At 43.9% G+C, this 26,590-nt stretch overlaps 1 pseudogene; it reads right to left on the bottom strand.

The window, feature by feature from the left end:
• Nucleotides 1-7,549: 7,549 nt before the first annotated feature.
• On the bottom strand, nt 7,550-7,900 carry LOC131741475 (small nuclear ribonucleoprotein Sm D2 pseudogene; annotated as a pseudogene).
• Nucleotides 7,901-26,590: the final 18,690 nt, after the last annotated feature.

Raw genomic sequence — 26,590 nt, 5'->3', positions numbered from 1 at the left:
CTTCATAACTTGGAATGGCCTGTCAGTTACACTGGGAGATTCATATGGGGTTCTCTTCTCTGTCAAGAGCACAATGCTCCAACAATGTCACTTCTGAAAACAGCAATTTCTGGAACTGACACCTCAGTTTTTCAGATTGGGAGGCTGGAGCATGTCAACCCCACCCCCACCCCCGTCACCATCACAGTTGTAGAGGTGCTTGTTGCAGAAACAGCAGCGAGTGAGGCAGCCAGCTAGAAAATCAGAAAAGAAAAACGTGGCTTCACTTGGCAGACAACTTGTACTTTCTTTGGTTCACCAGGGCCAGATCCCTTTCCTGGTAACTTTCCACTCAAGTCTCATTGGAAGATAGCCTCTTCTTAGGTCATTGGATCTTATGCGGAATCACTTCCCCGCCCCCAGTGGCTTCTCCTGCCATAGACTCTGACCACAGAATAGAGCAGGCTATTTTCACGTGACCACGAATATAGTTTACTATCATTAAAAATATTTCCATCATCACACCACCTTAAAAAATTGACTTGGGCCAAAAGAAAGAGATTAAAATTGATTCGCCAATCTTAACTGCCAGAAGGCATCTTGGCTTAGTATAAACGTGGGGACTCTGGAATGAAGCAGATAGTCAAGTCCACACTCTGTTACTCCCCAGCTGAGTAATCTCAGGGAAGCTTCTTTTTTTTTTTTTTTTGTGGTACGCGGGCCTCTCACTGTTGTGGCCTCTCCTGTTGCGGAGCACAGGCTCCGGACGCGCAGGCTCAGCGGCCATGGCTCACGGGCCCAGCCGCTCCGTGGCATGTGGGATCTTCCCGGACTGGGGCACGAACCCGCGTCCCCTGCATCGGCAGGCGGACTCGCAACCACTGCGCCACCAGGGAAGCCCTCAGGGAAGCTTCTTTATCCCTCTGAGAAGAACTAAAACATTGCCCAACTCTAGGGGGCACCACTGTCTCTGAATCCCTGGGAGTGCTTTCACTGAGAATATCCTGTTCATGGCTCCTCCTGGACTTGGTGTAGCACAGTTTCCCTGTCTCTGAACATCACAGTCTTCATTTATAAAGTGAGGAGCATCCAATAATAGCTTCTTCATAAGGGTTGTTTTCAGAATTAGGCGGCATAATGACCACAAAGAGGTTAAGAGTGGCTGGCACCATTATACGTGTTCAACAGGATTCATTCCCACCTGATTTTTCAGAACTGGGAGGAAATGGAGATAAATAAGATACATACAGTACCATCCAGTGCTTGGGAAATCAAGCATCAAGATAAATGATATCAAATGATATCAAAGTTTGTGAAACAATATGAAACAGGAGATTACAAAGTGATACTTGTCTAGATAATAGATAAATGACCTTGTGAATAAGTATTATGACTTCCTAAGAGAGAGGTTGTCTTAGGTGAGGGTCCTCAGAAGCAGATTCTGAGATGAGGATTTATCTGCAGATGATACAGAAATGGTCCTGGAAGAAGGATTCGGGGCAGCAGGGTAAGGTGGGGAGGACACCAACTAAGGGTGTGACTTCAGTGAAGCCGCAGCCTGGGCCTAATCCTGCAGAGAAGCTCTGGAATGTATATTGCACCTCTGAGTTTGCCTCTCATTGCCACAAGGAGCTTTCATACTCCTGCCCAGACCTAGGTGGGCTACATTCCTGGACACTCCTGGGTCTCTCTGCAGTTCTCCAAAAAGCGTCACAAGTGTCAGCCATTAAAAAGAAAGCACACAGAAGTTGGTGAGGGGATTATGTTCCAAAATCGTATTTCCCCAAAATGGCCACAGCGGTATTTCCTATCCCTTAAACTCTTCAAGGATTTTACGACTCCCCCTGAAGAGCTACAGATAGTCTATTAACTTGAGGCAATAGTGACTGCCATGAGGAATAGACAACAGCAGAAGCAATGCTATGTGACTTATGAGGCTGGGACATATGAAGTTATAGAGCTCTCTCTCGGAACACTTGCCCTTAGAACCAGCCACAGTGCGTTAAAGCAGCTCAGGCCACGTGGAGACATGTAGAGGGGAATCAAGAACTCCAGCCCTCAGCCCTGGTGAAGCTCCTACTGACAGCCAGCCCTAGTTTTGCCAACCATGTGAGTGAGACTTTTTGGAAGTGGATCTCCTGGTTGAGCCACCCGCCTGACGCTGCATGGAGCCAGGATGAGCCTCCCATGCTGTGCCCTGCCCAAGCCGCAGAATTAGGAGCAAAATAAATGATGGTTCTTGTCTTAAGCCACTAAGGTTTGGGGGTGACTTTTTTTTGCAGCAGTAACTGGAACAGGGTATAAGAAAATGGTAGAAGGAATCCCAGAATCTGGGTGAAGCGCTTACAGTGTCATAGATGCTTTGGGGGTCAGGCTAGGATTCTCTTTACCATGCTGGTATGCCCATCTCCCAGATCCTGTGAGGGGCAGTTGTTGCCCTCTTTTGGAGAATTGCCCGGGGTCTGAGGGGAGTCAGCTTTCCTTTCCCAGAGGTATCCTTTCCTCTGGGAAGACCACAGCCAGCAGCTGACTGACACAGTGGTACTAAAAGGATGGTCCCTTGTCTCAAGGTGGAACCAACTCGGTGGTGCCATTGTGCTTCAAGGCTTCCCATAGGATCACACTGAATGTGGTCTCCTCACCCTTGTCTAGGTTTTTTTCCTGCCCTACCTCTCTTCCCCTTGTGAGTACTGCATTAATAAATCACTTGCATCAGAATCATCCTCCAACTCTGGCTGTGCTCCTAAGGAACTTAGTACAGACAGTTCCAGAGACATTTTCTACAGAGCCATTATTATAGGGCTAACATATAATAAAAAGTATAAGTTTTGTATACAATACAATGCAAGATGATGATGATCATTACTGTTGCTGTTGTAATCTGGTAAGATGTTTTAGCAGAAATTTTATTAGTGTGTGTTTAAAATACCCTGAAGGGGTATAGGATGAGGACGTCTTGATAGCTGAGAAAAGACAGGAATCTTTGTGTCCTAAGACTGGTCTGTGCAACACTGGATTTAGAGGCTTCTGGTTCAGCACGACGACTTGTGCACAGCACCCACCCCAAAAGGCTCATGGACGACGCACACACAGTTAATGTGATTTGCAGTTCAGCACCACAACATGCAAAGAGCGGATGCCTCAATTAAAGGGCAACTGTTTCTAGTAAGTCTTGGTTGTAAGGTCTTATGCTATTTTTCACATCTCAAGCCCTTCTCCCTTGACACCATCGGGATATTAGAAAAATCCCAGGGCCTGCCAGGGGATTACTCTGTTTATTAAATTTAGCTTCCCAAACAGAGATGCACTGCACTTTGTATCACCCTGGAGAACTTGAGCATCAAGGCATTCTATTGGCTTGAAACCCAGCAATTTCACAAGACGGTAGAACAATGTATGTTCTTTTCATTTTTTTTCCCCTGTATACTTTATTTGCTAAGGGAAGTAAAACATAGTGCAATGATACACCATTATGTGATATGGAACCCCTCTGCTGAAATTAAACCTCACCATTACAGGGTGAATATCCAAATCTGTGGAGTTAGGACTTTCACTTTGTGCATTGCATGCTAGTAGGTGCAACTTGATGGGTTAGGCACCTCGTTCCACTAGTGTTTTGGTAGCCTTTGTTCTAGTCTGGAAGTTTGCAAACGAGGTGAGTGCAGAGCTTAATGCTCAGAGAATCATAGGAGGCAGAATTGGAGGAAACCTCAGTGACAGTTCAGCTTAGAGATTTCCTTTTTAAAGGTTAGGAGACTGATGAGAAACAAAAATGTTTCGCCTACGGTTACGAGGTTAGTGAGTCAATAAGCCAAGTGTTCTGACTCCAAGTTCCCTGACTCCAAGTTCCATGGTTTTCCTGAAGGTCACACAGCCTTCTGTCACTCCTATCCTTCATGTGTAAGTAGCTACACCATGAGGTCTGCTCTAATTTATTTATTGTCTGGTAACTATTGCAGTTGGACAAACGAGACCTTGTTCCACGTAGGCTCAAACTGGTGGGCTGCTGTGTAAGTCCCAGGGGAGGTGAGGAGTTTGAACACCGTAAACATATTTCCCTCAAATACTATAATATGTCCTGCCTTCATTGCCACTGCTATCCAATGCCAGACATGAAAGCTACGGAGAATTTGCTGAAGGTGATATTCTAAGACATTGTAATAATACCACTCTAGCATGTTGACATAGGAATTCCTCATATTTGCAGAGAAAAATGTTCAAGAATTCAGGGTTTTCAAGAGTCTGCCCATCTTTAAAAAGCCGAGGCACGGACAATGGACTTTGTAGTTCAATAGTTAGTACTCAGCGTGGACTTGTATACTGGTCATAATGAGATCAAGCCTTTGTAGAGTCCCTTAATTTACATAAGGGCTGGGTCATAATAACACAGTGGTTTATCCTACAGGCTTGGAAGTCTGACAGCTGGTGTTTGAATCTGTTCGCTATACTTGTTCTTGGGTAGGTTATTTAAACTCGTTAAGCTTCAGTTTCCTATATGAATATTGAGGGTAATTTTAGTAATGCCTATAGCATGCGGTAATTTTGTGGATTAAATAAGATCGTTGATGTAAAGCCCTTTAGTACTGTACCTCACTTTTCAGCAGTACTCCATAGCATACTGACTTTGTAGATGAGAGAAGGTCACGAGGGCTTAGTAGGAGTCATGAGATGAGTCATGACTAGACCCCAAGGCCCCAGGTCTTCAGGCTAATCTGCCAGCTTTCCCATCCCCAGGACCCTCTTAGCATTTATCAGCCAGACAGGTTGGGGCACTTTGTATTTCATTGTTAAGACCTCCTCTTCATCAACTAGAGGTTTTCCCTTCCTCCTACACTCTCTTCTCCTTCCTTCTTCCGACAACCCCATCTGTTGCTGAATCCATCACCAGGGTGACAGCGTTCTGATGATGTATTCACATAATACATTATCAAAATGCTAGTCCTGATGGCCCTGTGATGTATGAAGCCGGCGTCTGTCGATGCCCTGCAGTTCCAACAGAAGCATCCATCACAACAGCGTCCTCTTCACGGGGGCGCTACACGGAGACACCTTCCTAGGGAGATGAGGAACGGAGTAACCAGGTGAATGTAACACCAGGGAGGCATCCAGAGAGATAGGCAGATGCATATATTAACCCTGAATTGGAAAGGAGTGCGTTATGGGCTACCCTTGCTGAGCCTAGCGTTCATTCAAGTGCATTCATCCAAATACATCAAGCCAGGTGCTCTTCTGGATGTTGAGGATCGAATGATAATACTGATAACAATCCATGTTGCTTGAGCTCTTCTTATTCATCAGACACTGTGGTAAATGCTTTATAGATGTTATTGCGTTGCGTGCCCCCTGTAAGCCCACTTACACAATGGCTCCATTTTCAGACAAGAAAATAGAGGCACAGAGACACTAAGCACCTAGACGTGGTGGTTCCAGCATTTGAACCTCAAATACTGACCTCAGAATCTATTCCCTTACTCATTAAGCCTAACAGGAGGGGCAGACCCTCACATAAGGTAAGTGCTTGGTACTAGGTGTGCAATATATGTACACTCTAATGCTAACAGCAACCTGCAAAAGTAGGTGTTATTAATGCCATTTTGCAGATGAGGACACTCAGAGGGGGTCACGCTGCTGGGAAATGGTAGAATTTGATCTTTCATTAGTCTGACTTCAAATCCACTCATCTTAGATTGCAAGGCACAGTGGGTGGGCAAGAGTGAGGGGTACAGCCTCAGACCTGGCTTCAAACCCAACTCCACCACTATCTAGCTGTGTGACAGTGCAAAAAGTAATGAGCTCCTCTGGGATAATAAAATAGATTAAAACGTAGAGGATTAGAATGGTGCCTGGCACATAGTAAGCACTCAAGTGAAGTTATTACGTTGCCACTACTACTACTACAATTTCTGCCACCACCACCACTGTTAATACGACCGCTCCTGCTGCTAGTATACAGCACCACTTCCCTGCAGGCTGATTGGTTTGCTGATTGACCGATTGACTCAAACATGAAAAATCAAGAGAAAGTGGTACAAGAGAAAAGAAAGGGTCTATGAACAGAAGAGAAAATGAAGGTTGGGTCGTGGTTTCTTATCAGAAAAATAAAGCTCTGTTGACCTCTCTCCATCTTGCTTAATGTGAACTGTGGATCTGATGAGACTTTGCAGGCAGATAGATTTACCATTCATCAGGTTCTTTTAGCCCTAGCTGGCCAAAAAGAGCTTTCTCTTTGCCTGGGAGGCAGAATGATCGAGTAACTTTCAAAATAAACAAATCAGAAATCAGACTATCTTTTCCATTGGTAACAAGTCCTGGCAGATAGAATGCTGAGATTTCAGTTGCTTTCCTTCCAGGGATACTAGATCACCTACAAGACAAAGTATGAATCTTTTCTCTTCAGTGATTAGGACCCTGCCAACCTTAGCACATGTCTGCCCGTGTATTATGTGAGGTTACCCGTGAGATGTAATTTAAGGTGCTTTCTTATGACCTACTTAAGGAACTGCCCTGGTTTCTAAAATTTCACCACTAAATACGCATCCTTTTTGGTCTTAAAGTTGTGTCATCTTTAAGAACCTTCTTGAAAATGTGTGTAACTCAACAAAGAAATTTTCTAGAAGACACAATTCTCAAGCTGCACTCATCTCTCTTAACTCAGTCCATCCTCACAACAATCCCATTTTGCAAATGAGAAAACTGATGAAGTGAAGTGAAGCGGGTTGCACCTATGTACTAGCCCAGGCCATACTTGAATTTGGGTCTCTTCAGCTACAAAGACTTTTCCATTCTTCCACGTGGATTTGGAGAGAGGAACTCCTGGGAAGGGTGAGGCAGAAGATAAAGACTTATTGAGATTTTGAGATGAGAAAGAGCACAGGAATAAAAGTCTGATAGATTTGGATTTTAGACTCAGCCCTTACTAGCCCTATGACCTCAGTAAGGCCATTTAACTCTCAGAACTAAAATTCCTCCCTGTAGAGGGGAGTTTGGGGGAAAATGGATACATGTATATGTATCGCTGAGTTGCTTTACTGTGCACCTGAAACTATCACGACATTGTTAACCAGCTATACACCAATATAAAATAAAAAGTTAAAAAAAATAAAATTCCTCCCTGTAAAATAATGGTGACAATAATAATCAATTCATGGGATGGCTGGAGAGATTAAATAGTTTATTATGTGATGGTGTTGATTCCACTCTTTTTTTTTTTTGCGGTACGCGGGCCTCTCACTTCTGTGGCCTCTCCCGTTGTGGAGCACAGGCTCAGGACGTGCAGGCTCAGCGGCCATGGCTCACGGGCCCAGCTGCTCCGCGGCATGTGGGATCCTCCCAGACTGGGGCACGAACCCGTGTCCCCTGCATCGGCAGGCGGATTCTCAACCACTGCGCCACCAGGGAAACCCATTGATTCCACTCTTAACCCATAGGAGGCGATCATTAAATTTTTCTTTTCTTTTTTCTTTCTTTTTTTTTTTTTTTTTAGAAAAAACACATGACTTTATTATTCCCAGCACAAAGGGCAGGTCTTCGCAGAACGAGGGGGCAAGTTTTGATGGCCGGGAGGAGGCCCCTACTTGCATGCGATGAGCGGGTTCTGCAGGACCACAGTGACCGAGTCCCCACGCAGGCACATCTTTGAGATGTAGCGGTCCTTGTTGGCTGGCTTGGACTTCTTCTTGTCCTTACCATTCTTGGGGACTTTGGTCCACAACTCTTTCACATTCTCCAGTACCATGCTGCAGTGCCTGTTGAAGGCCTTCACATGGCCCAGGAGCTTCTTGTTGTGGCAGTTGAGCACTTGGGTGTTGTTCTTGACCGACTGGGTGAGCACGGAGAGTGGCCGCGTGTTAAAGTCCTCCTCCTCCTGCTTCTATGGCTCCGCTGGGGTCATCTCACTCTTGGGCTTCTTGGGGAGGCTCATACTGGCAGCGGTGGTGGCCACGCTCTCAAGTCGCTACTGTCTCCTCTGCGTTGCTTCGTCCTCTTTTCACTTTTCACTGCCTGCTTCTCTGAATTCTAAAAGTACAAATTCTGAACTAGATCAATAATGTAGATCAGCCTCATGGCGTCCCAGAAAGTGACTCCCAGCACTAAGATACTTTGTCAATGGATGCAATGCATGGCCTCTTTCTACCTAGAGCAAAGACAGCGTTGACACGCTGTTGTTGATTTCACCTTTCACTAAAGCCACGGAATCTGCCTGCCTTTGAACTGGTCATGGCTGAGAACCACACACCACCTTTAGAAGAGGTCTGGCCTCCAAGAAAATCTCAAATATCACAGGGCCACAGCTGGCGAGATGCCTCTTACCTGGGCAGGGTGGAATGATTTATACCTGATCTGTCCGAGGTCACCAAGCAGCTCAAAGCTAAACTGAAAGATTAAGAATTGATCCAGATGTAATAACAACCCTGACCAGACATCCAGGCTTCCACTGGCTGCCCTTAAAGCACTAGGCAGGCAGCCTCAGTTTGCAGAGGGTGGGGCATGATCTGGAGCTGTCCTGGGGTGCACACAGAATCTGAGGCTGAATTATGAATTCTTGTGTGATAAAGTTGTTTCTTTTGAGGAAAAGGAAGCTCTGAGGGGACTTGTGGTTGCTTCATTCATTTGTCCGAGCTTATACTGAGAATCGCACACTTCATCTTGTACTAGACTCACCGTCCCAGGCAGAATTCTGAATGTGAAGTCTATGGAATCTTGGTGGAGGGTGTTCGGTAACTCCCTTTCCACAAATCTAATGCAAAGTGGGGCATTCTTATTCACTGGCTCTGCTATCTGGTCACCTCGGTTCCCAAAGCAGTTTGGCCTCAATTCCTTAATTTAGAAAATGAGGCTAATAGTAATATCTACCTCTGGACCTGAATAGGTACTTCTCCAACGAAGATGTACCAATGGCCAAAAAGCATATGAAAAGGCCTTCCCTGGTGGCGCAGTGGTTGAGAGTTCGCCTGCCGACGCCTGCATCGCGGGCAGACGCAGGTTCGTGCCCCGGTCCGGGAGGATCCCACATGCCACGGAGCGGCTGGGCCCGTGAGCCATGGCCGCTGAGCCTGCGCATCCCGAGCCTGTGCTCCACAACGGGAGAGGCCCACGTACCACACACACACACACACACACACACACACACACACACACAAACAAACAAAAAGCCTATGAAAAGATGTTCCATGTCACTGGCCATGTAAGGAAATGCAAATTGGGTGGGGAGGGATAAATAAAGAGTATAGGATTAACAGATACACATTACCATATATAAAATAGATAAGCAACAAGGATTTACTGGGTAGCACAGGGAACTACATTCAATATCTTGTAATAAACAGTAATGGAAAAGAATCAAAAGAAAGGATATGTGTATATATAAAATCGAATCACTTTGCTGTACACCTGAAACTAACATAATATTGTAAGTCAACTGTACTTCAATTAAAACAAAAAGAAAATGCAAATCAAAACCACAATGAGCTACTACTACTTCACACTCACTAGGATGGCTATAACAACAATATAAAAACAGAAAATAACAAGTGTTGGTAAGAATATGAAGAAATAAGAACTCTTGGACATTGTGGATGGGGATATAAAAATGGTACAGCCACTGTGGGAAACTGTTTGGAGGCTCCTCAAAGAGTTAAACACAGAAATACCCTATGATGCAACAATTTCACTCCTAGGGAAATGAAAACATATGTCCACATAGAAATCTCTAAATGTTTATTTCACTTTATGGTGTATACATAAAATGAAATATTCAGCCATAAAAAGAAATGAAATACTGTTACATGCTAAAACGTGGATGAACCTTGAAAATGTTATGCTAAGTAAAAGAGGCCAGACACAAAAGGTCACATATTGTACTATTCCTTTCGTATAAAATGTCCAGAATTGTCAAATCCATAGAGACAAAAAGTGTATTCCTGGTTGTCCCTGGGGGGGTGAAGGAAGGGGAACGGGAGTGATTATTTAAAGAAGATGGAGTGTTCATCTGGGGTGATGAGATGGAGTTGGTAGCTAGTAGTATCTTAGTAATCATTTTGCAATTTACAAATGTATGAAATCAACACATTGTACACCTTCAACTTACACAGTTTTGTGTATCAATTCTATCTCAGTAAATCTGAAAAAATTAAATTAAATTTAAAAAGTTTTGAAACTAGAGAGAGGTGGTGGTTACACAGCATTGTGAATACATGCAATGCCACTGAATTGTACACTTTAAAATGGTTAATTGCATGTTATATGTTATCACAATTAAAAAATAGTAATGCGAACCTCTAAAAGTTGTTGCAAAAATTTAATAAACTAATACATGTATCTGGATAAGTAAATATTAATATTGTTATTTTAATACATAAATATTGTTTTAATGATTATTATGATAATATTTACTTTTTCTGGAGAAAAGTTTCCAAGTGTCTCATCAGATTCTCAGACAGATCCTCAGCCCCCAAATATTGAAATAGATAAATGAAACATTGGTCTGGGAGTGTGGATTGGTGCAGCCATCCTGAAGAACTGTTTGGTAACACTTGGTCAGTTAACATGGAAACATATATGCCCCACTTCCTGACAAATGCATTTCTGGGTATGTATCTTCAAGAGATTCTCAGCTGGGCTCCTAAGGGTTATGCGCAGAGATATTTACTCTGACATTGTGAGATAGCGGCCGGAGGCCAAGTGGACCTGGTCCCTGGGGGATGCACATTGTGCATTTGGTGAATCTTTTTTTTGGCTGTTTGGGTCTTCATCGATGCATGTGGGCTTTCTCTAGTTGCAGCAAGCAGGGGCTACTCTTCGTTGCGGCGCCCGGGCTTCTCATTGCGGTGGCTTCCCTTGTTGTGGAGCAAGGGCTCTAGGTGTGCGGGCTTCCGTAGTTGTGGCTCGTGGGCTCTAGAGCGCAGGCTCAGTAGTTGTGGTACACAGGCTTAGTTACTCCCTGGCACATGGGCTTTTCCCGGACCAGGGACTGAATCCGTGTCCCCTGCATTGGCAGGCGGATTCTTAACCACTGCACCACCAGGGAAGTCCTTCTGTGAATCTTTAGAATGATGATCAGGAATTTTGGTACCAACATAGTGTTCTTAAAAACATAGCTCTGGGACATCTTTCATAGAAGACTCTACTGATGTAGTTACAATACTCTAGGGGAGTGAGTGATTTAAGGAAAATCACTAAAACTGCCCCAATAACCTTTTCCAAAGAGGTCACTTAGATGTTGTTTTTGAAGTGTACGTGTACGTGTGTGTGTGTGTATGTGTACGTGTGTGTGTATGCACATGTATGGGATTTTTCTGGGGGGGGAGGGTGGAATTCATTAAGAAGTAAAGTTAAAAGGAGTTTCAATTTTTATATGGTCAAATGAAATCAAGATCTTCCCAATTTTACTCAGCATAGTACTTGGTCTTAATAAACTGTAATTTGTAGAGCACTGAAAAAAACCAAAAACCAAAAGCCCAAATCTCCCCAAACCCCCCCAATAAAACGTAGCGCTGGGTGCAAAGAAGAAAGGCACAGAATGAAATCCATAGCCCTTGATCACATATGTAATTGAAATGGTGAGCAAACCCTAAAAATGCAACGGACAGGGCCACAAAAAAGGACAGGATACACAGTGAACACAGGAGCATGATCACCGAAGGAGGGGAAGTGACATTGGGACTGGGAATAAAGGGAATCAATGAAGAAAGCAAAAGAGAGATCTGCCCAAGCACAGTGATGGCTTCGTGTCATGAACTGAGTCAGAATAACTCAAACTTCTGCACCCAAAGTCAAACAACGCAGCAAACAGAAAACAAAGACCCATTGGTCTAGGTCGCCAACATAGTTAAGGGCAATCACAATCTGGCGGTGGATCAATCATCAACCCTGGCTGCTAATTACCTTCACCTGGGATTCCCAGACCAATGCCATCAGGCTCTCCAGGAAGTGGGGTTGAGTTCTGCGACCTCTAGAAGCTTCCTAGATGCTTCTAATGTGCAGATGTGGTGAGGAGCACCGTGTTAAGAGTCCAGGGTGAAGGTGAACCCAAGGAGCTGCAAGGATGCTGCAGCAGGATAAGCCATGGGAGAGGAGGATGGAGAGGGAGAGGTGAGGTTGAGAGATGGTCAGGGCCAGATGCTGGGGGGGGGCGGTAAGGCCTCTGGAGTCTTTTCCAGAATTTCATGGGAAAAACATTGGGAGAGGTTTAGCTGGGGAGCAACACAACCAGATTTGCACGTTAGAATATTCTGGAAGACTGTCTAGGATGGAAGCGTGGGTAGGAAGGAGGAAGGGACCCCATAATTGTCAAAATGCTCCAGGTAAGATGGTCAGAGTCTGGACTTAAGCAGGGAGGGTAGGCAGTAAATATAAGTATAGGGCAAGGAACAACCGTCCCATTTTATCGATGGCAAACAAGGGCAGAGGGGATTTAAACAGCTCTCACCCCATAGTCTGAATTGGACTTGATAAAGGTCTCTTCCCCTCGAGTCTGGTGCACTAGTTCCAGTCTGAGTGCATGCTCAGTGGACAGTTTCACATTTCGGTGCACTTTTCACGTCCAGGTAATGACTGGGGTATTACTGCTTGGGTTGCCATATAGAACATAAGCAGATCCCTATTACATTATCAGTAGCCCAGGATTGGGCTGGGGCTGCCACAGCACACAGACTATGGAGTGAAGTAAATAAAGCCATGTGCCTCTTGAGTTACAGACAGCTTTCAGATCCACCCTGTACCTGTTCACGGCTGGGCCAGCATTTATCTCTATATCTACATGCAAACCCACTGATCAAGTGGAAAGTTACTAGTACTGAATGATGGTTAGAAGGAGGATGGCCGTGTTGGACCTGACTGTCAAGGTGATGGGAAGATACTAGCTAACATTTATGGGTTGCTTCTAAAGTGCCTGGTACCATTCTTTACATATATTGTCCCATCTAATCGTTTCAACAACCCAGAGAGGTCAGCTGGTCCTGTCAAACCCAAGTCAGTGTGATGACCAAAGCAAGGCTCTGGAGCGCAGAGTTGGTGGCAGAACTGGCGCAAGAACTGGGCTTTTCTGGCCCCCAGCCCATTTCCATCATAGCTCCATAAGCCATAGATCAACATGATCCAATGTCGCCAGCCATTTAAAAGTGTTATTCCCTGCAGTGCTTTGTCTTTATTCTAATCCGAGAGGAGAGATGAGCCTCATCTTCAGATTTGCCAGGGTGTGTAATGGACGCTCTGAGTGCTTTTGAGAATTTCTAAGCTGAATCATCAGGTTGGTAAACCTGGGATTGTGCCATTTGGTCCTCTCCGAAGTGGGGGCAGAGGAGACTGCCTGGGGGACAATTTAAGAGCTTCCAGGAAAAACAAAAAGAACAGTTCCCAGAAGAAAGCGGGGGCTTTCGCTGTCACAACGGGGCTGCCCGAAAAGACCCCGCATTGCTATGGAAACAGTGCATTTCTTTTTTTATGGAGCAGGCACATAAAACTCCCAGAATTTGTCGTGAAATAAGTTACTACTGTCCCGAGGCTGCCAAAGATGTACACCCTCATTAGGGGAGCGATGTGACAGTTTGGGGATTATAATGAACGGTTTGCAAGCTCAGAGGCTGAGCTAAGTTTACCCTGTTGGGATCACACCCTCTTGGTTTTGGGGACTAAAGGGGGCCCCTTCCTCAACGTGTCCACAGACCAGAGACCCAGCTTCTGTGCTGGAGCAAGATGGCCAGGTGATGTAATTATGGTGCCTGCACATCTCATTTACATGCAACCGGTGAACAAATTCTGGCGTTTCCGTAAAGACATTCCTGCTGAAATGAAGCGTTTTATCACCTTCTTTTCACCTGGAGCCCTTAATTGGGTAGCTCTGCTCTCCTCAGAGTTTTATTTACCTGGTAATATGCAGATGTTAGTTGGCCAGCTTAGAAATTGAAAGGAATTCCAAAGGAGAGGAAGCAGAGAGACCGCACAGGTGTGTTTCCCCCTTCGACCTGGGATGATGCGGTCCTTGACCGTAAGCATCATCGGCAGTCTTTTCTACCATCTTTCAGAATCTATTGTGTTTCTTGTTGATTGACAGCGTCTCTGATAGTGCTCTCGAGAAAGATGAGCTTGTTTTAGGAAACAGTTAGCAGTGTGGGAGGTGAGGAGGAAGGAGGCGAGACAATAAAACTCAGAGAGCGCCTGGACTGTATTGTCAATACATCCTGGATAAACTTGAAGGATTTGTCATGGAGGAGACGATGACCGTCAGTGCCCAAAGGTGATGAAGACAGGGCCAGGGGCACCGCGAGGGAAGACTTCTGGAGCCGTAAAGAAATAGTTGCTTTAATGAAAATAATCCCTAGACACTCACAGGATGACAATAGAACATCTCCCTTGGGAGACTTCTCACTAAGCAGGGGGCAGTATAGAAAAATGATTATGAGCTTGGATGCTGGAGTTGAAACACTTAGGTTCAATTTTCTGCCCTGCTCCGTCAGTATTTCTGAGTGCCAGGCATCATGCTTGCCTGGATGTTATGATCTCGAGTGAGCTCTTCAACCTCCCTAAGCCTCAGTTTCCTAATCTGTAAAATGGGAATAGCAATCATACCGCCCTCACTGGCTTATTGTGATGGTTGAATGAAAGCATGTACGCAAAGTGCTTATTACAATGTCAACAATAAATGTTCAGTTTTGTGCTTACTCCTGCTACTATCAGTGCTGGGTTTGGGAAAGCAGTAGTGACTCAATTATCCTCTTTTAATAGTGACTCTGCAGTGAAAAAAGGACATTTTTCTTTTATGACCCCTAGTATGCCTGGGGCCAGGTCAGAATGTCCAGTGAGGTCTTACTAAGACTCAGCAATGCCAAGACAGAAATTAATAATAATAATAATAATGACTCCTGCAAATGTGGCTTTCCAGCTATGGTTTAAACTATGGTTGCTTTTTAAAAATCTTAGCTCCTGGATGACCCAGCTCCTAGATGTGACAGAAATGATGGTGATGATGATGGTGATGACGGTGATGGTGATGATGGGATAATGACGGTTTAGCTATTTATTGAGTGATTACTACATACTTAGGTGATAACTTTGCACTCTATCTCATTTAACTTTCTTGACAGTATCAGTTAAGTGCTATATATTCGTTTCGCAGGTGAGGGGACAGAGGCTTAGTTGCAGTTACCCCCCACCACCAAGAGCTCAAATTCTGGTTATCTGGACATCTAGAAGGATAGCAATCCCAGGGGATGGCTAGAGAATTACCTCCACCACTCTAACTAGAATTTGCCTTCTGAGAGTGGTTTAATTTCTGAAGTCTCACATCCCTTTGTGCAGATCTCGACACAAGAAAGAACCACTTCTGTGTGGGGAGGTCACACTTATACACAAAATATTAGCACGGGACGCAGCAGACCCCAAAATTCATCCACACGGTAGGAGTAGGTGGCTCTGTCGTAGCATCTAATGAAGGTTTGCACTGAGTAAGAGAGACTCTCTGACCATCTAAAACCAGGTAGTGTCTTGCTTTCCAGTGTTTGGGACACATGACAGCTTTTTGACCTTAAGTACCCATGATTATAATAAGCTCATTGACTATCAGGGAAACTCAAAAGTCTTAAAAAGTTAAATGATCTTGCTCATGTCATTGTGCAAGTTGGTGAATCCACATCAAGTCCCTGTATTTTCAGTCTCCTGCATCACATGGCCTCTCCTGGGGAGAGTTCTTGTGTAGGAAACCCGGATGGCTCTTTTGCTTGGCTGAGGTCACTGGTATACAAAGAGTTAAAAATGCACCGAATGTAGATTCTGCCACTGCCTCCCTGTAACACTGGGCAGCGCGTTTAACTGCTCTGACCTCAGTTTTGTCATCTGTAAAATGGGGCATTATGTTTATTGTCTCCTGATATACTGTTTTAAGAATGAGAAAGTGATAGTGAGAGCACTTTGGAAGCTGCATCTTTCCGAACAAAGTGTTTCAAATAATTTTAACACAGGATGGGCCCCTGAGCTGGTGAATGGCTATATTCCATACCCCCTCTCCGTGTTTGCATTTCTTCTCTCCATTCTACTCTGGGACCTAGGAGGCTGACCTCTAGGGATTATATGAACTGGCTCTCTTGCTCTCTAGCTTCTAATTGGGTTTGCCTGATGGGAGGAAATGGCAGGAGAGCTGAGGTTTGGAGGAGAGTAAGCTTTGGGTATGTATTCCCCAATTCTCTTCCTGCCAGGACATGGTAGTTTGGACCCGTCCCCCTAGTGAAGGCACATCTCCTATCAGGCAATCGTTTCACACCCTCCCTCACTTGCAACTGTGGGCTTAAGGTTAGTAACATCTCCTTCGGTAACTATCCCCAGGCTACTGGACTGTGTGATTTACTGGTTTCCATAAATCCTGCCCCTTCTTTTGTAACTATCCATTTGTTAAACCTTACCCGTTTTTTTTGAGTATGCAATGTCTGCTAATATTGGCCCTTTGAGATAACTGAAGCAGACTACATACCCCGATTTACAGATGGGACCCCCAAATTATAAGTGAAACCCATCCAGGTAAAGAAACTTGCCCAAAGTCACCCCACAAATCAGTGGAAGATTTCCAAATACTAACCAGAGTCTTCTGATTCTCAGCCAGGGTTTTTGTCCGGAATATCAAACTTCCTTCCAATAGAAAGTAACCCCACGGGGCTTGGGAAATTTACAAGGAAAAGAACAGAACTAATTGCAAGGCCTGCAGACATCTCTTTGATGAGACACTGAATATAAAAAGAGACAATGGCCAGGCCATATGTAAAAATAGAACCCGTACCCACAACCTGCAGCAACCAGCCTACAAGCCAGTTATTGCAGCAATCGGCCCCAAATGTCCAGTATGTAATCAATAACTGACAGCTTCCCTAATTTTTGTCCCCACTTCCTAATTAGCACAAACTGGAGAGAGCCAAATATTTGCCCCTAAGCAATCACATAGGATGCCCCGCTTCTAGTTAGCCTGCTTCCAGCTTCCCCATGCCAACAGCGACCGTACCCAAAACGTTTTTTTTTCTTTTTCCCACTGTAAAGCTTTCCCACTCCCTTGCCTGCCTTGGAGTCTCTGCCAACATAAATGATGGTGGCTGACTCCTTTGCTAGAGCAAGCTCTGGATAAATAGTCTTTGCTTGTTCTCATTTGGATGGTCTTTATTTATTTATTTCTACATTGGGATTCATCCTTTTAAAACCAAACTGACTCCATAATGTACCATCAAACCAGCTGACAGACAAGCTTGAAACTCTTAGCAAATTGGTCAACCCACTGAAGGTTACCAGCTGCCATGCTGTGGCTGTCAGCAGTTAGGTTATCCCATTTGGTAAGTGTTCATTGAGTATAAGTACGCTGCTACCAAGTGGCAGTTAAGAAACAATTGCGCACTTCAAGGAGGGTGGGAAAGAGAACCCAGTTATTGAGCGTGCACTAAGTGAATCACTTTCCCCACGTGACCTTTTTGAATTTGCACAACACCACAGTCTATGACAGGCACCATTATTTCCATTTTAGATGAGGAAGCTCAGGCTTAGAGAGTTGATGTGATTTGTTCAAGGTCAAATCACACCAGAGTGTCTGGGCTAAAGTTCAAACCTGCCTTTAATGCCTATGTTGTCTTGTCTTCATTTCTGTCTTGGGTGATTAGGAATAATCCTGAACCAGATAATTTTGGTCAAAATTAGAATTCTCTTTGAATTAACTAAACTAGACCAATTCTTAAGTATTGTTAAGAGCTTTATCTTAATATTCTATAGAACAATGAATGTAAATATATACACACATTCTGATGTATTCAGTTATTTATTTTTTTAAGTTCATGCTCAGTTTTACAGAAAGCATTTTTTTTTTTTCTTCTTAAACCAGTGGTTATCAACTGGGGGTGATTTTGCATGTCAGTTGTCAATGTCTGGAGACATTTTTGTTGTCACCACTTGGGATGGATATGTTAGTGGCGTGTGGTGGGTGGAGGCCTGAGATGCTGCAAAACATCCTACAATGCACAGAACAGCCCCACACAACAAAGAGTTATCCAGCCCGCAAAAGTCAATAGTGCCAAGGGTGGGAAACCCTGGTTTAAACTAATTGAAGGTAAACTTAACATTGAACAAGGCATCTCAGGCCTAGCAGAGGGATTTATTTTCATAAACTGGAATGATTTCTCTTACCACTAAAATACAAAGTGGTGCCACCACGATGACTTCTGCCTTGAAGTCTGAATAAAAGCTCTTGATTTGCCTGGACCAGCTGAGTATCTGTGGGCAGTATGCTTAATCACTCTGAATTTCACCTTATCTGTAAGGTGGGGTATTTTAATACTTCTATCACTGGGACTCTGTGAGGATTAAGTGAAAAAAATGTATAAATACATCATACAAGGCACAATATATAAGAGGTGATTAATAATTTTGGTACCTTCCTCCCTTTCCCCTTTGAGACAGATTCTATAATGTCCTCATTTAATTTAAAAAAATTTTAAAAATACATGGTGCCTCCCCCGTCCCACCATCCTGCGCTATGTATTTGAATCAGGGAACATTGTAAACGTTAGTTCTAACTTGGTTATGGAAAATGGAGTTAAAAACTCACAGGGTGAAGTTACAACAGGACTGAAATCGGGCAGGTTCCAATTTATCTCATCACACTGTGTGCCAAATTCTGAACTAGACTGCAGGGAGATAAGAAGAAGAAATAAGTCATGATTATGGTCATCAGACACCCAGCTATGAAAGGACAGTGGAAGCCGAAGGAGAGGGCACAGGAGGACAAAGTTAAATTGATTCTTGGGATAAGCTAGAGTCCAACAAGGGGAAAAAAAAATCCATCCATTCAGGAACCAAATAGAATGATCTCACCATGAAAGTGAGTCTATATAATTTATGAATCTCCCTTTTCATTTTTCCTGGTTAAACAACAAAAACAGACAATGTTGAATGCGTTTTAAATCTCAGCTGGGCTGAGAATAGGATCAAAAGTGGAGACATCAAATAAACTTCATGGTGAGGTATTGAATATTTCCAATCCAGGCAAGGGGCTTGAACCTCTTCTGGCTGAAATCCCACCAGTGTGAAGGTCCTTTCTAGCATTTTGATAAACGGTCCAAGAGATTTTTGGGGTTTTTTTGGTGATGTTTTGCCTGGATTGGAAACACCTCACCATTAATTTATTTTTTATTTTTTGTATGTTTAGATGCTTACATAATTTGGATTAGCATGTACTTTCCACTTATTACCTACTTTTCACTTCAGTGAACAACATTCTCTTATAATGGAAGTTCCATAATTGACTTTCAACTATTCCTTTATTGAGAGGCACTTGGATAATTTCCAATCTGGGGCTATTATAAACAGAAAGCAGTGACTATTCATGTGCCTATATCTTTCTTACTTTATGAGAGGCAAACTCTATGATGACCCCCAATGATCCTCACCTCCTTGTAGTCTGGTAGTCATGACCTTGTATAATGCCCTCCCCTTGAGTAACTTGCTTTTAACCAATAGAATGTGGCAATGTGGAGGGGATGTCATTTCTGTTATTAGATCGCAGGAGATTTTGACTTCTCTCTCGCTGGAAGACCCTTTCTATTGCCTTCTCAGTTTGCATGCTTTGTTGAAGCATGAGGCCACTGAGAATGGTCCAACAGCAAGGAACTGAGGCCCTCATACCAATAGCTCTTGAGGAACAATAACCACCGACTGAATTTGGAAGTAGATCTTTTCCCAGTAGAGCCTTCGGATGAGACCCCAGCCCTGGGCAACACGTTGATTGCAGCCTTATGAGGGACTGTCAGTCAAAGTACCCAGTTAAGCCACACTCAGATGCCTGACTCACCTTGAGATAGTAAATGTCTATGGTTTAAAGCCCCTTGGTTTAGGACTAATTTGTTACATAGCAGCTGATGACTAATACAAGTAACTAACAATTCAATAAACTGAGAAATGCAAACAAATATATCTACTACATGGGAGGATGTTAGGAGGGCCAACAGAATTTCAGGGAATAAAATCCCTGTAGGATGCAAAGTTACCTTTAGCTAAGAGTGCTGAGAAATCTGCAAAGGCACTCATTCTTTTATTCAGAAAGTATTTATTAAATGTTTTCTGTGCTCCAAGCACTGTGTTAAGGTTCAGGGGCTAAAATGATGATGACAAAGTTCTCTTTATCATGATGTTTATGTACCCTTTAGGGACAGAGACAGAAAATAAAGAGTAAATAAACAAATGAACAAGGTCGATTGTGTAGACACAGGTAGAGGAGGGAACGTGATAAAGAGTTTTCAGTAGAGCTAGGTGGGGTCTTTGTTTCTGATGGTCAGGGAAGACTTCTCACTGAGGAGGTGATAAATACTGAAAAACATCTTTGGGCTGTACCCCAAACAGGTGAGGTTTCCATAAACGCAGAGGGGCAGGGGCCCTGCCCTCCCACCCCAGTATCGACTGTTGTGCTCTCCCCACTCCGGGCAGTCGGTGACAACAGGAGGGCTTAGCCCAGCAAAGGCAGTGTATTGGTTCAGGTTTCTGTGGCTCCTAACGGCTGCATGATGAATGCTGTGGTGTAAAGGGGGACCCGCTTTGATGTACGCGGCCTGGTTTGATTAATGAGTGGCTCTGCCGGGAGGCTACACTGGGGGTAAATTACTCTTTTCAAAAATGGCTAGATCGGCACTATTGTACTAATTATTTCACAAGCTTGGGGTCATTCCAAATTCCCTGACACACACAAGGGAACAAACACCCAGGCTAACTGAAGCCGACAGAGCTCTAATTAAAGCAGAAATAGTTTGTGACTCCCCTCTCCCCCTACCCTCTGCCCCACCGGCCCTCTTTTCCCAGAGGAGGAAGCTGTCAGACACATTTCCTTCCTGCCCCCAGCATGGCCCAGCAAGAAACCCCAGAGTGCCAGGAAATAGCCCCAAGCACCCCATTACATATGTTGAGCGCTGGCAAAGATCTCGATGGTGGGTTCAGTGTCCTGATTTCTGATATCTTTCTCTTAATCATGTACTCAAGTACACATGTGTTGCAATCCTTCATTCATTCTCGTAGTCCTCTGTTCATTGGTCTGCTCATTTTATACACATTTATTGAATACATTTTATGGGCCAGGCACTGTGCTGAGAACTAGCAGTATCCCAGCCTTCAAGAGCTTACTGCCTGGTGGGGGAGACATATTCATCAGATAATCATACAGATAAATATAAAATTGCAGTGGTGAGAAGAACTCTAGTACAAGGACTGTGGCTTTCAGGATGAGTAAGAGGGGAATTTGACTTGGCTGGGGGCTCAGATCCTTGAGGAGGTGGTGCCAGAATTGGAAGGGTTTAGCTAAGTGAAGGGTGTGGGGAGAGATGAGGGAGAGTCTCTAAGGGGTGGAGACAGCACATGCAAAGGCCCTGTGGTAGGAGTTAAGGACAGAAAGAAAGGCAATCCTGCTGTAGCTCCAGAACCAAAGCAAATTGGTTTGGATTCAGGCTCATTCTATGTGGGTGGCCATGGGTGGTCCTTAGCCTGTCTGTACCTCGGTCTCCTCGCCTGAAAAATGAGGATAAAATGTGTTGTTTTTCATAAGCATTGTGGTGGCTTCCCCAGCAAGTTCTCATAAACACTACCCTTGACCTTCCTTGGCAGACTTTTTTCTCCCACCCATCCTACCTATGGTGCTCCAGCTAAACAGTATTATTTGCTTTTCCCCAAGGATTCCTCACACTTTCCAACCTCTTTGCCATTCCCGTCGCTCCCCACCAATCTCCGAAAGGCTGGTTTCCTCCTAACCCACCTACAGGGCAAAAGCAGGGATAAAAGCTTTCTCATGCATTTAGGCATCTCCTCTGCTATCTGTGGATGTTCACCAAGTCCTGTCCCATGTGTACTCTGTCCTTGAATGTTTGTACCACTTATTTTGGGGGTTCTTTTGTAAAATGACTGCAATATCTGCCTTAAAGCAGTCTGTGAACTTCACATAACGTCACATGTTGCTACTAGGGAGAGCTCCCATTTCGTGTGTCTTAGCCAGCGCTTCTACCATGCCGTTTTATTTAATTCTCCTGACAACCCTGCCCAGTAGTTATCACTCCTATCATCGAATGAATGATCAAATGAATAATATTAAATCAAATGAATGATCAATGTTACATAACTTGCCCAGAGACGCATATCCGGTAAGTATGTGTCAGAGATGAAGTTGGATATTTTTCAGTGCCTCCTATTTTTATCCACTGGGTCACGTATTACTAATATATTTATTCGTTTTAGAAATAATAGCTGCTGACATAGATCGAATGCTTAGTATAAGAAAGACATTGTGCTTGGCACTTTCCACATATTAGCTTATACCCAACCTATAATGTAGAAACCACGATTATCTCCATTTTATAGATGAGAAACCCGAGGCACACAGGGATTCAGTAATTTTTCCAAGATTATACAGCTAGCAAATAGGGAATACTAGATTTATGGCCAGGCTTGAGATGACAGAACCATCATTAGTGAGGGACAGTCACCTCCTTGTCAGTTTTGATGCCCACGTAAGAGAGCACCTCTCTTTTAGTGGACCACAAAGCTAGCTTGTAAAGGTGGTCAGCGTGGCTAGTTAAGGCAGGCCCAGAAAGGGTATCAGAAGGCAGCGTTCACTTAGATGCCTTTCCTTTGGGAGTTGGGGATTTTTCAGCTCGAGGCTCCTGTGCACCGCCTAAAAAGAATGGACTAAATGGGAAAATCAATAATGCACACAGATGGTCCCCGAGATGTTTACACTATTTAAGAGAACAAATTATTCTGAAGCACCTGGGATTCATTCTTTCCCATACTAAAGGAGAAAAGCCAGGGAATTATGGGTCATTCTTATCTATTCATTGAAGCCAACTCCCTAAGGGCAATTATTCTGTTTATATCAGTTTGCATTGGTCATTTTCTACTACCTCCACTAATGCCAATTAAGAAAGTTTCACTTTACTGCAATTTCCAGTACAGATAAAATGTACAAAGAACAGAATTCATCCAATGGACATTTATCGAATGACTACTATATCCCAGATACTTGGCCAGGAGCTGGGGCTAAGGAGAAAGAGCCATAAAGGCAGAAACAAGCATTTCCTGTGCACCAATTTTTTTTGCCTGAGAATTCATTTAATCTTAACATAGTCCCATGAGGTGAGTTCTATTATTATTGCCTTTTTTCCAGAAGAGGAAACTGGGGCCCAGTGTCATGCATTTAAGATATGAAAGAGACAGGATTTGAACCCAGGAAGTCTGAAGAAGGCAAATAGAATCCCTGCTCTGGAATTACTTACCCATGTAGTGGGGGAGGCAGACACCAAACACACGTGGACCAAAAAGCAGGCAAACGAAAAAATACACACACCCACAGGCCACAACCATGACAAACACTGCAGAATTGTAGTGTATTGTAAATAAACAGAGAGGTAACCCCTAATGAAAGCAGGGCATACTGGTAGGTGGGGATTTGTCAGAGAAAGTGCTCCTGAAACTCCACTCAGAGAATTTATGTTGAAACCAAAGGGATGAGAAAGAGCAAGAGATGGGATACTGGTAAAGATTTCTATGGTGGTGGGATGGAAAGTTCCAGAAAGAGGGAACTAGGTGGGTAAGGAGTCTGAGGTGGGAATAAGCTTGGAGAGTCCAGGGAATGGAAAGAAAAATATCCCACAGGGGTAGGATTTAGTGACTCGAGTTGAGGGGAGTAACAGTGGTGACGGGGGGGTGGGGGTGGGGAAGGTGGCAGAGACAAGATGGTGTCATGAGATAATCTATGTAATCTGCATGTTACAGTGCTTGGGACTTAATAGGCAGCCAATCAATGTTCATTTTTATGATCATTATGGTTATTCCCTACCTCGTCCCATTGACTTTGATTTCTTTTAGATAATTTAAAGGAAACCAATTAAGATTTTTCTTAAAAATGTCCCCCTCTATCCACAGAGTTTATGCTTATAGGATCCTGGGAGAATTCTCACTGGGAATACCTTGGGTCCATCCTGGGAGTAGTGAACCCCCAGAGCCTACCAGGTATGGTGCTGAGATGCGTGTCTGGAAACCACTCGAATGTCCATTGGTGGATGGATGGGTAAGGGAAATGCGGTCTGTACACATAATGAAATACTACCCAGCCTTGGAAAAGGAAGGAAATCTTGACATTTGTGACAACATGGATGAACTCTGAGGATGTTATGTTAGGCGAAATAAGCCAGTCACAGAAGGACAAATACTGCATGATTCCACTTACGTGAGGAATCTAAAATAGTCAAATTCAGAGAATCGAAGAGTGGAAGGGTGGTTGCCAGGGGCTGGGGGAGGAGGAAATGGGGGTTTACTAGTCAACGGGCATAAAGTTTCAATCAAGCAAGAGGGTAAGCTCTGGAGACCTGCTGTACAGCATTGTACGTACAGTCAACAGTCCTGTATTATGTACTTAAAAAATGTCTTGAGATGGTAGATCTCATGTGAAGTGTTCTTTCCAAAATAAAATAAAAATAATAGAGGGAATGAGCATTTCAAGTCTGCAGTGCAAGGACTGGAGGGCAAGTGCCACGGAGCCCGGCAGGGGCTGCTTCTCGTTCAGACGCCTGTCCTTACACCGTCTGCTAAGCCTCTCGGCCGAGATGACAAGAAGCTTGTACCATGAAAAACCTAAAGGCTTTATTTTAAGACCTTCTGTCAGGAAAGACCCTTGGAGCAAATGTAACCACTCGACCGCATTCCTGAAGGCCAAACAGCAGCAACGTGATCTGCTGGACTTGGGGAAACATTTAAAAAAGAAGAAGAAGGGAAAAACAGATCATACCCTTCCTGAGGGATTGTTTTTGTTTTTACTGAGAGACGGGGAAAGATGGGAGAAAGTTCTGGTAGGAACAGATTCAACGAAGATGAAAACCTGCCCTTCAGCTGCTGTTGAAATTGTTCTTAAATCAACCAGTGGTTTCAGACAGGGCCATGTAATTGATTATAAATGTTGGAATTTATTTCAATAAAGCCCTGTCATTCTCTAGCAGCTGTTTTACTTTACAGCAAACCAAGAAACGGAAGGAGGTGTTGGATGCAGCCTGTCTCCTGTCTTTGCCTTTGATGAGTTTGAATTGTGTTTTTGGAGAGGTGCTTCTGGCTGAGGCTTGCAAGAAGAGAGGCTCCTGTTTTCCCCCTTTGGCAGAGGAAGCAGGGAGGGGATATGGGCTGTATTTGAGTGGCTTGTCCTTTCAGGGGACCTGAGACGTCATGATCGGGGTCACTCCTTGTGTATCTTTTTCTAGAGCCAGAAGGAAGTGATTATTTCCCCACATTTTTTTTCTAGAGCCAGAAGGAAGTGATTATTTCCCCACATTTTTTTTTCTAGAGCCAGAAGGAAGTGATTATTTCCCCACATTTATCAGCCCAGGGAAACCATCCATGGGTTCTGAGAGAAAGCCCATCTTTTAATTCTCATAAAAGCAGAGAGAGACAGTGGGAAGGATGTTAGATTTACGGGTTAAGTCTAGACTCCACTTCTCACATCGTAGGTGAGGATTTTCTCACTCTAAGATGGGAAGACTGATGCCTGCATCCGGAACTGTTGGGAGGATTAAATTCATTGACCTAGAGCTGAAAGCCCTCAGTGGGGTACCTGGCAAACAGCAGGTGCTCAGTAAATGTCCAGCTGAATCTCAGGTTAAAAGCCACCTTCCACATGTTCTGTTTCAGGTTGATTTCTTCGTCCAATAAACCTATGTGTCACCGGTCTCAGCTGCTTAATGCTTAACATGGGGCAGTAAAGAGATCTCAGTTCACATCCTGACACCTGACTTTGGACCGGTCAGATCACCTCCTCTCTTTCTCTAACTGCAAAAATGGTGAAACAGTCACTACCCACCTCCCAGGATGGTTGTTAGGTTTGAATGACTTAATGGATGGGCAGGCATTTTTGAGTCTTTAAAAACATGTCACACACTAGAGGGGGTTACAGTATATGCTATCTTCTGTTGCTACATTTCCTCCTCTTTCTTAAAAGCTGGCTTCCCATCTAGGTTGTAAGATTATGTAAGGCAGGCACCACTTTTTGACCTTCTTTGTGCTCCTGGTCCAGTGTACTGATTTAACCCTTTGGTGAGGATCATTAAGAGAAACTTCTAAAGGGATTGGGGAGTTATCAGCAGCAGGGAGCTCAGAAGTCAAGCATCTTCTAATGTCTCTTCCTCCACTGAATCCCAGACTTCTGTGTTTCCTTGTACATCTCCTTTTTTTTTTTTTTTTACCTCCTCCTCTCTGCCACACTTTCAGTGTTTTGAACATGCCTTGTTAACTTCCTGCCTCAGGAAGTTTGAACATGCTGTTTTTGCTTCAGGGATATGCATGGATGGTCCTTCTGGTCATTAAATCTGATGAAAAACATCCTTCCCAATCTAATGTCATTCCCCTCACCCTAAGCTGCTGCTCTCAGTTGGTGCACCATCCTATTTTATGATCTTATCATCTCTATGTGAAATGATTTCTTATTCCATTTTTGTGTACATGTTTTTTTTTTTTTTCTCTTTTCCACCAGAATGTAAGCTCCTTGAGATCAGGGACTTTGTTGCCTTCATCACCACATCCTTTATGTCTAGAGCAGTTCCTTGTACACAGTACGTATAAGCAAATGATTGCTTAATTA

The sequence above is a fragment of the Kogia breviceps genome, chromosome 14, assembly GCF_026419965.1.
Source record: "Kogia breviceps isolate mKogBre1 chromosome 14, mKogBre1 haplotype 1, whole genome shotgun sequence".
NCBI lineage: Eukaryota > Metazoa > Chordata > Mammalia > Artiodactyla > Physeteridae > Kogia > Kogia breviceps.
The sequence above is the reverse complement of the archived record's forward strand: the minus strand, read 5'-3'. Positions and strand labels throughout refer to the sequence as shown.